The sequence below is a fragment of the Anas platyrhynchos genome, chromosome 16, assembly GCF_047663525.1.
Source record: "Anas platyrhynchos isolate ZD024472 breed Pekin duck chromosome 16, IASCAAS_PekinDuck_T2T, whole genome shotgun sequence".
Taxonomy (NCBI): Eukaryota; Metazoa; Chordata; class Aves; order Anseriformes; family Anatidae; genus Anas; species Anas platyrhynchos.
Window position 1 is genome coordinate 4,630,931 of NC_092602.1, and position 12,908 is coordinate 4,643,838.

Below are 12,908 nucleotides of genomic sequence, written 5' to 3' on the forward strand. Positions count from 1 at the left end.
CTGGAATATGCAGGCATATTCTAAAATATCTAATCTCGTATTTCAGCCCTAGCCCATTAATCTGTCATGTTTCTTGCTTCTATTTTTTTCCTATCCACACTGCTTCATAGTCAGGGTATCACTGGCAAAGCACCTCTCCCATGTCAGCCTCTAGCCCCTCCTGTTCTGTTGTACTCTCCTCCCATAAGCTGTGGACACGAGCATCTTCTTGTCTTCAGACCCTGTGCTCAGCGTGGTGATTTTCTGGAGGAGAGCCTAGCATCACCTCTGAACACACCTCCTATCTCTGCCTCTACCTTGCTGGATTACAGTTCTGCTGTGTATCTGGGCTAAGTGCTTTGGGATGGGGACACAGAGACAGCTCAGACCTCCCTGGGAAAGGGGATGCAGCCTCATGGCAGCACCACACATGCTGGTGGGGTGCTGGTGGGGAACACCGGCTGGGTGGGCGATGAAGTGAGGGTGGGTAAGTTGCTGGAGAGCCCATATCACAGAAATCTCTGGGGAAACCTATCTGGTCACATCCTGCCACCTCTGCTGCCCCACTGCCTGACAGAATATCATCAGTGTGCATCTCCAGGTCGTGTACCCCTCCTGTGACTTTCTGAGCTCCCTCAACACCCTGCTAACCTCTGGGTGTTGTAAGCAAAGGTGTTTGCCTCCCCTTGTGATTGCAGCCTTCTACCTGGGCTGTGCTCTGGGCCTTTGCACTGATCCCTGAGTAGCGGCTGCCGCCTGCCAGCAGCATCTGAGCTGGGATGATGCCACAGGGCCCCATCATCCCCAGCCTCCACCTCCCCGACTTCTTTATTCCTCCCATCCCCAGTAGCTCTTGCCTGCCAGCCCTGGCTGCTGGCCTGTCCCCAGGACATGCCAAAGCATGTAATCCCCTTTCCATCAGGCAGCTAATTCTGGCATGCTGTCTCCTTCCCTGCTACTCTCATCTGCATGCTTACCCCTAAGCTGCTTTTCCAGGTCAGATGGATGGCAGTGATATTTCTCTTCCTGAGCGGGAGGATGCTCTATGTCTGTGAGCGTGAGCTGATTGCAGAAACCTGAGCTGTTGGTTATTCTTGGTTATTTAAAGCCTGAGACGCAGCCAGTGGGATGGGGCCTCTGAGCCCAGGGGGAAGCTGGGGGAACATCTGGATGATTTCTGCTTCCCGTGGTGCGCGTAGCGGCTGTGGCTGTGGCTCACCTTCACAGGGACCTTTCCTGCCCTGAGTTACAACCTCCTTGTCAACAAGCAGCTGTAAAAGGCCCAGATGTATGAATCCTGCAGCTCTGCAGGCTCAGCAGGCTGCGTGTCAGGTGAGGAGACTGCTCTGGCAGGCTGATGCCCTTGGGACAGCCTGGATTTATTTGGGCTGCTGCAGGTTTTCTCCCCACTGCTTGCTGGGTCAGTGTGTAACAGGGGGGGATTTTTCCCTTTAGCCACCACAAGAGCATCCCAGCTCTCCAGATGGACACTTTCAGTCTTGCTCGGGGTTGCAGATGCCCGGATCTGTCTGAGACAGCAGATGGTGAAGTTTTGTGCATTGCTCGCAGGAAGTCATCGGGCACTCCATTCAGTAAATCACCTTTGACTTCACTTTATGCACTACAGATGAAAGCAGCAGGCTGTTCTAGCCAAGCCAAGGGCTGAGGTCTTGGTTATAACACTGGAGACTTTGTCAGAAGAGGGTAAAATAAACACGAAAGGTCATATTTATTGCTAAATCTCATCCCTTGCTCCTCCCATGCCTTTGAGAGCTGGACAAGCTGGCCACCTCACCCCTATGCCACCCAGCACAGCAGCTGCCCTCAGAGTTTTTGCTATTGCAGCACTGCAGTGCAGCTCCTGTGAGCCTTGGGGCTGCCTCCACCCCCTCTTCCTGGGATAAATCCAGCTCTTTTTGACAGGGATTGTGTCAGATGGAGCACTGAACATGATGGGGGCCTGACTTTGGCCTGGGACTCTGTCTGCTTGCAAAATACTGGTGATACTTAAACATGGAGCGCCTGTTGATGACTAAGGTTGTTCTGACCCTGCTCAGCTCCATCAAAAATAGGGCATGGGTTGAAATGATCATTCAGTGACCCTTCTAGGAGTTTCTGGGAAAGCACCCAGAAGCCTCAGTGAGCTGAAGGTCTTCCCAGCTGCAATGCAGCTTCATTCAGCCTCAGCTGAAACTGCAGCCGCCTCTGGGAGCTCATATGAAATCCATCTGGAGGGAAAAAGAAATATATTGACCTGTTTTTGTTTGCCTATGTGTACAAACCAGGCTTCATGGCTGCTTTAAACTCGTGGCCTAGATTAGTAAAATATAGATTATTTTCACATGGAATTGTTCAGAAATACAGATCTAGGATGTTTCTAATTTGGTCTTTGTCCTCGCTGAAAGAAGCAAAGAGTTTTGGAGCCTGGTTACTTTGTGGGCATGGCAGGGAAGGTTTGTGTGGTTTTGTTTGTGAGACAAAGTTGGAGGAATCTACTTTGCAGAGCAAAATGAGCAAGAATGGAAGAAAAGATGTGAATGCCATCTCTGGAGAGCTTTAAAAGTCTGAGTACCTCTGAGATGCTTTAGAAATTCAGAGTTGACCCCACTCACTTTGTTTAAAAAAAAAAAAAAATAAATAAAATACTCTTGCCCCTTGTCTCTGGCATTCTTTGTGAGGACTTCTGAAAGACTGCAAAATGTTCTGGCTGCTGAATAAATTATAAATAGGTTTCCTCTGGTAGAGCGCTTGTTTCAGGCTGCACATCCAATAGTAAATTAAGTGCTTTGGTGTAAATTTGAGTGGAGCTGTTTGGTTCATTTTGAAGATTGGATATTCAAATTATTTCTGTTTTTTTCTCCAGCTACATGGGAGGGAGCTGCCTCTGGTTGAGAGCCTGAGTGTGCAGTGGGCTGGAGGGTGGTGGGGTGGGAGATGGTCCCTGCTGCTCCTTTTCCTGCTGGGTATGCTTGCAGAGGGCTCAGGAGGCAAATGTTTAAATCAAGCTGCCTTTCCAAGCAAGCAAAGCCCAGGCCGGGTTGTCCCACATGTGGGCTGTGGGAGGGCTCCCCAGGATTTGCCTTGCAAGCAGGAATGGTGCTGGGCCTTGTGGACAGGGATTTAGCTATAAGGAATCAGGATTTCTCCTCTGGTTTTATGAGACCCATTCAACAAACTCTTCTTGGCCACTGTGCTTTGAGAAGAGGCTGGAAGTGGCTCAGCAAAGAATCGTGCAGGTCTTGGCAGAGTGGTTCGCAAGCAGCATCACCAGAAGAATGTTTCTCAGCCTGACACTCTCTCCAAAAGTGACACAAAGTCCCCAGGATGAGATACTCTCAGGAATGGAGGTGTATGCTGAGGATGGTAGGGTGATGCTGTCCCTCTGCTTGCTCAGGGTCCCAGACCTCCCAGAGCTGTATGGGAAGGTGATCTTCCAGCTCTGAGAGTTTGCTGCGTGCCAGCAGAGCTCCAGCACCTCCACCTCTAAGCCATCATGTGAGCCCTCTGCTGAGCCCAGGAGCATGAAATGCAGGGAGAAAAGTCGGTCCAGGGCCGCTCTAACTGCTTTAATTCTCCACAGGTGATGGGAGAGGCAATAGCTGAACATCTTATACATTAAGTTTTGTAAGAATATAATAGCACTTTATGTTGTAGAGCAATCCAAACTGCGCTTCATCACCCCTTCTGCTGGCTTCCTGCCTGCAAGCTGGATGCATGAGGTGTCAGGTCCAACCAGCATCAGTCCCCAGTCTGAGTTATCAGCTCCATTTCAGAAAGGGCTTTAAGTATATTTGGAACACAAAGGGGAACAGAATCCCCCTGTATCTTCTCCATGAACAGAGTCCAGTCAGAAATATTACAGATTGATCAGTATTTTATCTGGGAAGGAGGACAGCTCCTTAACATCATTAAGTGGTGACCTTTAAAACTCATATTCTCCTGCCAGCCAGATCTGGCAATGGATAGAGCAGAGACGGATGGCGACAGTGGGGAATAAAATCAATTGTTTGCTGAGATCAGTGCGTGTGTGTTTTCAGTGGCATGGAGGTCCCTGGGCTGCTGTTCACTGTCTCTTTCAGCACATTTCTTTTTTACAGCAGAATAAATTCTGTTTGGGGCCCAAGATGAATTTTCAGAGTCATATGTCATGTTTTACAAGGGGCTGACAGCACAAATTGGGGGAGAATAATGGTGCCCAGCCCTAACTCACCTCAATGACTTTATTAGATTTCTCATCCAGAAGCAGATGAGCAGGCTGGGTTCTTGGGGGTGTTTTCTGTTGGGAAGCTGATCTGCTTAGTTTCAGGTTTAGATTTAGCTTGGGAATGAGACTCTCACCAGGTGTCAATCCCAAGTGGATCTGGGCAAGTTTGTGTTGAACCCTCTCAGTTTGTGACAGCCCATGGCAGTGGAAATCCTCTCTGTAGTGCCCTGCATGTGGTCCTGTGTGTTTTTAAATCATGTATGCACATGCTGGTTCAGTGAAAACAAGATCTTATCAAGGCACAAAGCTGGGTAATGTCTGGAAAGTGGTGTCCCTTGTGAAACAGACCCTTGGCAATATCTTTTTGTTCTTGCTTGTCACCTTCCAACTCTTGTGTCCTCCATGGCTTCATTCAGCATCTTGCAGGCAGGAGAGGCACAAGGAGAAGCAAGGAGCAAAGTGAACAGGAGGTAGGTGAATGCCTCCTGTAGAAGGAATGTAACACCTTGAGGGAATTCTGCTGCCCCAGGGGTATTGGTGGGTCCTGTTCTCCTGGGGCTGCATTGGTCCTGATTTGTGCTGCCAGCAGCCTGGGGCTGGACCCAGCGAGATAGATTCCAGTTTCATTCCTGGGGCTCCCAGGACATCCTGGAGCACATGTGGGCAGCGGCGCAGGTCTAGACAAGGCAGAGTGAGCTTGGGGAGTCTTGGAGAGGCAGTGGAGGGGCCAGATCCTGAGCACAGACACACGGTGTGAGGCTACAGTGACCCACTTATGTGTAGGGGAGGTGGGAAGGAACAGGCTCGGTGCTGGTTCAGAGCTGTCTCAGCTCCTGCCAAGTTGCAGTGCAGACTCATCGCAGGGTAGCGTGCTTTCAGAGATGAGCAGGGAAGCGTTGCATCTGTTTTACAGTCCTTTTCTTTGACCTCTGAGAGGCGATGCTGAAGACTCATTCCCATGCATTCGGTGTAGGAGAGCGAGACAGTCGCTCACCCAAACCAGAGTCAGGGGACAGTGGCAGGGAGCAGCTGTGTCTCCTGGTAGGAGAGAGCAAGGAAGGGTGACAGATCCTAGTGGCAGGAGGAGTGGGATGTCCTGTCAGTCCCTGCAGAAATACAGCAGTTGCCATGGCTTTGCTGTGCCCCTGGGCTGGGCGTGTTTGCTTCTTGCCCCAGGGCCACCGTCCCCCAGGGAAATGAGGACAAAGTACTGGTGTCTTCAGCAAGGATCTGCCTGACTTTGGGATGTCTTTGCAGAGCTCAGACAGCCCTTAAAGCAGAAGGTTACCCTAATTTATAGTCCCTGGATTTATGGGAGGTGTATATCAAGGAAGAGTGTAATAGCTTTCGTGTAGCCCATCGGCAGAGGGGGGGACCATCCTGAAGACCGGGAGCAGGGACAGCAGCTGCTGGCTCATTCACAAAGGTAGCTGCCTTAACTCTTTCACTTCAGGAGCAGGGAGGAAACAACCCTGCCACTGCCTCACACTGGTGTTGCAGCCTGCTCCAAGCACTGCTTGCATCAGACCTTGAATCCATGGACAGGAAAGAACTGGAGGAGGTATCCAAAGCCCCTCAGCTTCTGGCAGTGAATAGGGAGCTCGAGAAGATTTCCTGAAGCTCATCCAACCTAGCATGAAGAGCGAGAGGCCTCACTGATTCTCACTGATTGGGAAGCTGATCTACTTAGTTTCAGGTTTAAATTTTGGTGTGTGGAATTGCTCCAGCTCCGTTTCCTTTACCCAGAGGGGTTGCAGGGTCCTGAGGCCCACACCAGATATTCACAGCTGGAAGTTAGTTTGGGGTCTGGAGATCACAGCAGTGGCATCCCAACAGGAGCTGCTGGGCAAGCCCTGAGCAGCAGAGGGGCTAGAAATGCTCCTCTGGGTTCAATTGCTGCGTCCATCATCATCATCACAGGCTAGCAAGCACGAGCCTTCTCACACCTCCCAAAAAGCATAAACATCCAGAGCACCTCAGCACCCTGGGCCTTTGCTCTCCCCGTCCCTTTTGCAGTTCATCTGACTCCACAACCTGCAGCTGTACTTGTGGGGTTGGGCTAGAGCTCTTTTGCTGTGGGCACGGGAGGGTGGTAGTTGGAAAGCTGCTGTTCCTGGGGCCCAGGTTCTTGCATCCTTCCTTCTCCTCTGCAGTCTGCTGTGTGGAAATGGCTGTTCCCTGCTCCAGAAGCTGGCATTGCTGCTAGAAGATGTTCTGCTTCTTTAGCAGTTCAAGAGCCTCAGCAGTTACAAAAACTTCTCTTTAAAAATTCATGCTGTTCTGTATCATGTTAAATATTTATTCTTAAGGAACAATGTGTTCCCCCTCCCCCATCCTGCTATGATACCTATTTTGCATATGAACTGATTAATAATTAAGGGTCTACATTTTATTTTCACTAACAGAAGATGTGCTCCAGCCAGTTGGACGTTTGTTGTGTTCTGCTGAGCCGTGAATTCACCTTCCCTCTCCAGACCAAAGGATCCTCTCTGGTTGTGTCTCTCCTTTGGGAGTTGTGTGCACTCCTTTGGAAGTGGTCGGCAGGTTCAGCTCCATGGCTTAAGCCTCCCTGAATATGAAAGAGGGAAACACGGTGTCCATAGGTTACTGGGACTGGCACGCAGCACCTGGACCTCAGCAAATCCGTGCAGGTGCTTAGCATGCATCTCCTGACAGTCAGGTGGGGTCTTTCCACTATATAAAGCCAACGCAAGTAGACAAGGGGCAACTGGAAAAAAAGGCCTCTTGGCTGACTGGGACCCAGTTCTGCTCTGGCACAACTCCTGGCAACACTGCTCTGACACTGCAAAGCTCAGGATCTGTGGCTGAAAAAAGAGCTGACACAAGGGCAAGCTGCACCCTGGGATTATAAGGAATTAGTCCTGCTAAAAAGACAGGATGATCATTCAGGAGAAATGCTGAGAAAACTGCATTTGTATTCTGTGGAAAATTTCAGCATTAGCCCCCCTCATCTCCCATTTGTATTTCCTATGGAAAACACCACTGCCCCCCCATTTTCTTATGGATAGGAAATGCAATCCCAGCTGCTTTGCAAACATGGAAGCATCTTGCTTTCTGCAATTCTCAGGCATTATGAGTATTATTTTTTTCCACCAATAAAAATGAAACTACAGGATACATTTTAGAATAGAGGTTTGAGGGTTCAGAAAACAAGGAAATTAAAGCAAATTGTGTTGGGGTGTTCGAGCTGTGGAGCTCTGCCAAAATAGTTGTGATACCTCAGGGTGGTCCTTTAAAAGCACTGCATTTTCTAAATGCTCCAAAAAAAAACCACCAAAACACCTCAGCTGGCTCTGTCCTTTAGACTGGAATTACAAAACGAAGAGACTGTGCAAAACTGATATTTACTAATATACTTGGTACAGATTCGCGTGAAATCTTTGTCTCAGGCTGAGTTTTAACAGCCTGGATTGTAAACACTGTCATAAAGAGCAAAGATTGCCTGGAGGGCTGTAAATGGAGGGTAGGGATGGGTAATGGCAGAAGGCAGGAATGGGGTGCTACGGCTGTGCGTGGGGTAGAAGGGACATGCACAGCAATTGGCGTTTCTTATTTAACAGCTTCATTAGTGAGCTGGAGGCAGGCAGAGGCAGCATGGGAATGGATGTTGCAGATGGTGTTAAACCAGGAGGTGCTGCAAGCAGCAGCTCTGTGTGTGATGCCAAGCAGTGGGGAGAGGCTTGAAAATCTGGCACAAGAAGGTGATGCTCAGCTCACGAGCAAATGGCCCAGGACAAAGATGTCAGAGTGCTAAGTACAGCCTGAGGCTGCCACACTGCAGGGACTGGCTGCTGCATCTCTCAGATCACTCCTTCCAGGCTTTTTCTTGTGGAGTTTCATTGGAGGAGGGATGGTGCAAGGGACCAGCAGTGGACTGCCCTTGTCATGCTTTGAGAGAACAGGAAATACTTCCAAAGTATTACACTTGCAAAGGTCCAGGGCCTTGCTTGCTTCTGTGCAGGCAGTGTGCCATAGCAAGGGCTCTCTAAGAGGGCAACATCTTTTATTTCCCATCGGTAACATTTTACAGCAGGGATGCGAGCGATGCACTATGGGCTGGTACAGCTCTTTGGCCCTGCTGGACCTGCAAGATTAGGAGTGGGAATGCAGCTTGCATTTGGACAGTCTGGCTTTGAAGGCATCGGAAGACAGAGGAGCTGCTATTTCCCTCTATTGCTCGTCATTGTGGCTAATCACTGTGACTCATTTCTGATTTTATTTCTCTGTCTGCGACCTTAAACTGCTGGGTCTTACTTTGCCATCCTCTCCCGGATTAAAGAGGCTCTGACTACCCTCTAGTTTTCTTCCCTGAAAATGCTTAGATGCGTTTATCAGGTCACCTATTTTAGCTTGTCTTTAGGGGAGAGGCAGATCACGTGCCTTCCATCTCACACCTTTTTTCCTAGCTGTTGCTATCATTTTAGGTTCTTTGCAGCTGCTCCTGGTCATCAGTGGGGAGGGGGACACCAGGGCTCCCCCTGGCTGTGAGCAGTCTTGTACTTTTCTCCCCACTCACTTCGGATGGTCTTAGGCTGGGGCAATACTCTCACCCTGCTTTCCCTGTGCTGCAGCATGGGCCAGTTCCCTTCTGGACTTGCAGAAGACCACTGCTGTGTGCTACATTTACTGCGGGTGTGCAATCCGAGCACTGTGACTTTAGCTATGACACCGGCTGGGTGCTGCATTTGTGATGAGCAGTTATTGCTTTCAGACATGCCCTGGCAGATTCACAGATCTGGGGAAGAGGCAGGGTTGGATGTGGTGCATTTGGACATGGGCAATGATGTTTCATTTTATTTTATTCCTCTCTGTGTGAAGCTGGCTGGCCTCATGCCAGCCTTTCCCTCTCCTCGGAAAGCAGCCACCTCTCTCCCTCCTTCCTCTGCATTTACCTGCTGTTCAGGGCTAGCATCCACTCTCTCACTGCAGGTTTCAAGCTGTGGTGAATGCCTGGGCCCAGTTTAAAATGGAGGCAAGATGGCTTTGCCCATTCCAGGGTGATGGTTGGACCAGATGATCTTGGAGGTCTTTTCCAACCTTAATGATTCTGTGATTCTATGATTTGGACCATAGCCAAGATCAGACCCATGGGCTAGCAGATCCCCCTGTTTTGTTCCAGCACTGGGAGCTGTGGTGGGTCCAGGAGAAGATGCCAGCAGCCTGCTGGATATGGTTCACCTGGGATGCTGAGCTAGAACCAGTGGAGTCCTTCAGTGGTCCTGCCCTCAGGTCAGTGACAGTTTAAATTGACAATTTGAGGTTTGAAGAAAAAATAGATGGTGTCTAAGTTGGAGGAACATAGGGAGCTGCAGGTGCATGTGCACAACAGGCACTTGTGGCATGCAGAAAAGGCAGGTGTACAGGAGCACAGAGGTTTCTCCCCTCTTCTTTCCCTGTCCTGCAACTCTGTGTGGTGGAAACTCCTCCACTTCCTCCTCCTTCGTTCACATTGAGCTCTGTGAGTTTTGCAGAAATATTCCTTTTCACTGCAAAAAATAAAAATAAAAAAAATGCGCAGAGTGAAAAATCATAATTTTCTCAGCACTCAGAAGGGGAGAAAAATGAATAGGGCTTAGGGTGGCCCAGGATCCTTGCTAACAGAGGTTGGCACGTCTTCTTCATATCAGGACCTTTTTCCTTAGATTGCAGGTGCTTCCCATATACATATACATATATTATATATATATATATATATATATATATATATATATATATATATATATATATATATATATTATATATATATATATATATATTCATAGTGAATGTCTTCAGCAATTGGATGGCTTTGCCTTGGGCTCCCAGGACATCCAGGCCCTGCCTGTCCCTTTGCCTGCTGCTGTCCTCCTCTCTGGTCCCCAGAGAGGCTGCAGAGGGTGAGCAGAGGCACAAGGGTGTGGAAACTCTAACTTTGCAGGTGTCTGAGGAGAGACAAAACTTGGGGAGCTGGGCAGATGTCCTTCATTTTAGGCAGAATGGGCTCAGATCCTACAAAGCCTCCCTCCTGGGTTGAATGACAGCTGACAGCAAGAAGTTGTACTTGGCTCTGCACTATGCTTCTAAGCTGGCTCTGTAGCCCTTGCCTGTTCTCCTCCTTTTCCATGCTCAGCTGTGCTTCCTGCAGGAGTTCCCTGCTTGGTGTGTTCTGTAACACCCATTCCAGGCATTTCCATGGGTTTCAGGTGAAGTCAGGCCAGGGCTATGCTAGCAGCAAAGCTTTCCTAGACAATGTAATAGCAAGGCTAATAACTTCTTCCTTTCCTACTGTCTGTGTCAAGCTCGTCTCCTGGGAAAATACCCTCTTTAAATAGCAAGATGAGTGTTTTCAGGTTGCAGAGTGGCTTTGCAACGAATCGCATCAAGGACTCTCAGTTCTTGACCTTTCCCATCTTGTTGCAATTTCTGAGTGTGTGGCTCAGGCTGTGAAGTGGCACCAGCCCCACACAGTCTGATCCTGGCAGAGACTGAAGCTCGTGAAGAGCAGGGCCAGCCTTTGCATGGATGGTGTTAGCGAAAAGTGCCATGCCCCTGGGAGTGCTGTCAGGTCACAGCCTCAGCACATGGTTCCTGCCACGTGTGCTGTGCCTGCATCGCTCCTGCTCTCGGACACAGCGTGGCGGTGCCAACTGGAGCATGCTCCTGTTTTAAGTGTTGGCTCTATAAGCTCCTCTGTCTGGAGCCAGTTGAGCTAAGTGGCACCCGAAGGGCCAGCAGCGTGAGCTGGGGGAGGCCAAAGGCACCCAAGCTCTGCACAAGAGCAGACCTGGGAGACCTGTGAGCCTCCATGCTGGACGAGAAGGTGACACCAGCACAGCGCCAGAGGTAGGACCTGTATGGGGCAGGCTTCCTTCACAGAAGGCAAGAGGAGCAGTCAGCAGGCTCTTGCACAGAGCTGTGGGTCCCAGGCCTACCGTGGCTGCACCGACCCCAGCTCAGATACATCTGCTTGAGCTGGCTGCCTGCTGGAGTGGCGCCCAGCTGCTAAGGCCCTGTTCAGGAGAGATGTGAGTGAAAAAGGCTCTCCAGACTAGTGGGCAAAGGATAGATGAGGGTTGGTGTCAGGAGCTGGAGATAAAGCACATGTGCTTTACCAGGAACAGGAGCTGTGCCCAGGCGGGTAGCAGGTTTGGTGAAACTTGCAGGTTCAGGTCACAAATTTTACATTTCCCCCTAGATCAGCTCTGAGTTTGAAGCAGAGTGGAATCCAGGCAGCCTTAGTGCCTCTGCAATGCAGGAGGACAGAAAGCATGGTTGTCTCCCTGGCTTGAGAAGAACCTGGAGATCTGGATGAGCACAGGTCTGCTTCAAACCCAGCTTTGCAGGCAATGTATGTGTGAAATGGTGATAGCTGAGCTGTGGCCATGGGCTGTTATGTGCAGGGAAATCAGGGTAGGCACAAAGCAATAAGAAAAAAAAAAAGTTTTTAAAATTCAAATCAGCTTTTTTTCTTTTCATGTTGTGGGTCTGCATTTTCTTTTCGACTTACAGGCTTGGGTTGCTAAAATGGCTGTTTTGTGCTTGTTTCTTTAATTAGTTTCTTAGCAGTTTCCCAGTTTTTCCATAGAGACTTTTACTTCTAAAGAAGGCTGTTTCTTAAGGTTAGTTCTTAAAATGCTCATCTGTACTGAAAAAAATGGTGCTAAAGCCCAAGGAAAACCTTTACTGTAGGAGAGGTACAGATATTTGCTAAGCAAAAAATTCTACTTTCTGATGCGCTGAGTTTTCCATTAAGGAAGCCAAGGGTTTTTGGTTTGACAATATCCCACCATCACAGTTTGCCAGTTGAATTTAAGGGGACTTTCGCATCTCAAGAAGTCAAATGCTTTAGAAAAACCCTCCTAATTCCCTGCAGATGGGAGTATGAGTCTAATTTTAGACTAGCTTGTTTGGAAATGTCAACTCGTGTGTACAACAATTTTACAGCAACTTTGTTCGTGCATTGAAAACTGAAATCCCTTTTTAATGTTAACAAGGAATCAATGTGTTTTGAATGTGCAAAGATTTTATGCCACTAGGAGAGAAGATTTTTTTATATGTATATAATAAGTCCATGGTGTGTCCACGTTTCAAATAATCCATATCTTTCTTATTGTCCTGCCTCAGAAAGGATGCTGTAGTAATGGAAAAACTTGTGAGATGGGCAGTCAGGATGATCAGAGATATGAAATAGGTCTTGGACAGGGAAGGACCCACACAGAGGTTTTCATGCTTGGGGAAGAAGCAACATCACAGCTAATGGCAAGGGCCTCCAAAGATGAAAGATGAAATGCTCTGATGATCTTTGTTACGGTTACGCGGGTTCTTGTATTTAAAATAAAAAAAAAAAAGAAAAAGGGTTTGCAGGAGCAGCTAAGACTCTGATTTAGAGCTGCTTAAGTGTTGCAGAAACATGGATTTAACTTCTAGAAGATTGAGATTTCTTTCTCTATATCTGTCCCTTTTTATCAGTTTTCTAAAATTATGGGAAAGCATCCCACAGATACGTTTTTTTTTGGTCGATTCATTCTGTGTGTGTGTGCATGTGTGTGTCTGTGTGAAAACCCACAGTACATTGGTGCTAACTGCTTAGTTTTCAAAGACAGACCATGCAAATGCTTGGTAAAAGCTATCTAAATCACACAGTGAACATAAGTAGCGTAAAACATTGGAGATGTTCTGAAACAGTATGAATTATTTTTAAGCAAAAGCTCCCAAATAATAATTG

General features: G+C 48.4%; 1 protein-coding gene across 4 annotated transcripts in view; it reads left to right on the forward strand.

Moving 5' to 3' along the window:
* Positions 1-12,908, forward strand: part of RTN4R (reticulon 4 receptor) — a 74,005-nt gene that overhangs the window by 25,901 nt on the left and 35,196 nt on the right. The window contains exon 2 of one of the 4 annotated variants that reach the window (XM_072024387.1): positions 9,324-9,433. The exons of the other annotated variants lie outside the window; for them this stretch is intronic. The gene's annotated coding sequence lies outside the window, so the exon portion shown is untranslated. The remainder of the gene's footprint in view (positions 1-9,323; positions 9,434-12,908) is intronic. 4 annotated transcript variants of the gene reach the window in all.